Source organism: Trichechus manatus, unplaced genomic scaffold (genome assembly GCF_000243295.1).
Source record: "Trichechus manatus latirostris isolate Lorelei unplaced genomic scaffold, TriManLat1.0 scaffold00006, whole genome shotgun sequence".
NCBI classification, from domain to species: domain Eukaryota; kingdom Metazoa; phylum Chordata; class Mammalia; order Sirenia; family Trichechidae; genus Trichechus; species Trichechus manatus.
In genome coordinates, this window is record NW_004443942.1 from 21,289,877 (window position 1) to 21,291,636 (window position 1,760).

Consider the following 1,760-nt stretch of genomic DNA (forward strand, 5'->3'; position numbering starts at 1 on the left):
TGAAAGATAGTTTTATTGAATATAAGATTCCTGGTTGACAATTTTTATTTTCAGCAATTTGAATATGTTATTACACTTCTTTCTGGCTTCCATTTTTCCTTCTGAGAAGTCAGCTGTTAATCTTATTGAGGTAGTCTTGTACCTGAGAAGTTATCTTTCTTTTACTGCTTTCAAGATATTCTCTTTGTCTTTGGCCTTCAATGTACTATGATACGTCTGGATGTGGATCTCTTTGTGTTTGTTGGAGTTCGTTGAGTTTGTTGAGCTGCTTTTATGTGTAGATTAACAGCCTTCATCAAATTTGGTACTTTTTCTGCCCTTATTTTTTTTCTGCTCCTTTCTCTCTTCCTTCTCCTCAGGTATTCCCATTATGTGTATTTTGGTGTACATAATAGCATCTCACATTTCTCTGAGGCTCTGTCCATTTTTCTTCATTATTTTTTCTTCAATACTTTTTCTCTGTTTTTCCGATTGCATAATCTCTATTGATCTGTCTTCAAGTTTGATGTTTGTTCTTCTACCACTTCAAATCTACTCTTAAGTCCTGTAGTAAAATTTCATTTTAGTTATTGTATTTTTCAACTCCAAAACATTCATTTGGGACTTGCTGCTGCAGCCCTTGCCCAGAACGCACCACTCTCCAGACCGCTTGCACGCTCCCTACAGCCACCACTACCCTTCAGAATGGCCAACAGGGGACCTGGCTATGACCTGAGCTGGGAGGTCAGCAGAAGATTGAGAAACAGTACAACACAGACCTGGAGCAGATCCTGATCCAGCGGACCACCACCCAGTGCCGCAAGGATGCAGACCGGCCTCAGCCTGACCAGGAGAACTTCCAGAACTGGCTCAAGGATGGCATGGTGCTTTGGGAGCTCATTAATGGACTGAACCTCAAGGGCCAGGCCCCATTAAAGAAGATCCAGGCCTCCACCACAGCCTTCAAGCAGATGGAGCCGACCTCTCAGTTTCTGCAAGCAGCAGAGCACTATGGCATCAACACCACTGACATCTTCCAGACTGTGGACCTCTGGGAAGGCAAGAACAAGGCCTGTGTACAGTGGATGCCAATGAATCTGGGTGGGCTGGCAGTAGCCTGAGATGATGGGCTGTTTTCTGGGGATCTCAACTGGTTTCCTAAGAAATCCAAGGAGAACCCGCAAAACTTCTCAGACAACCCGCAAAACTTCTCAGACAACCAGCTGCAAGAGGGCAAGAACGTGATAGGGTTGCAGATGGGCACCAACTGCAGGGCATCTCAGGCAGGCATGACCCACTATGGGATGCCACGCCAGATTCTCTGAACCTGCCTACCCCTGCCCTGCACTCGCCCTTGCCCCACACTCCCATGAATGGTGTGTGTGTATATATATATATATTAGCAGTGACATTCCCTGAGAGCCCCCAGATCCCCTCTGCCAGGGTTGGGGACTGGTGTAGCCCATCTCCTCTGGAGGTGCCCAATGGTGGCCTCTCTCCATACTTACTAATATATTCTTATTCCCTTCTCCAAATCCACCAAAACAGAACCAATTGGCCTCTTCCCCTGGGTCCAAAATTTGGGGGTTCCCCAGCTAATTCCTCTTCTCTTTCCCTCTGATCTCTCTTCCCTCTGGGCTCTGTGCCCTCAATCCATTTCTTGGCTAGGAGTCAGGGCTGCTGCCTCCTGACTTTTTGATGTAGGACTGACTTTTCACAAGCTGTGGCTGCAGGGACTTAACTTATAGAGAGGGGCCTGTAGTGGCTGCCACTCCAACCAC

At 46.8% G+C, this 1,760-nt stretch overlaps 1 pseudogene; it reads left to right on the top strand.

Annotated features, from left to right (window-relative positions):
* The first annotated feature begins 669 nt into the window (after nt 1–669).
* Nucleotides 670–1,304, top strand: LOC101351817 (transgelin-2 pseudogene; annotated as a pseudogene).
* The last annotated feature ends 456 nt before the right edge of the window (nt 1,305–1,760 follow it).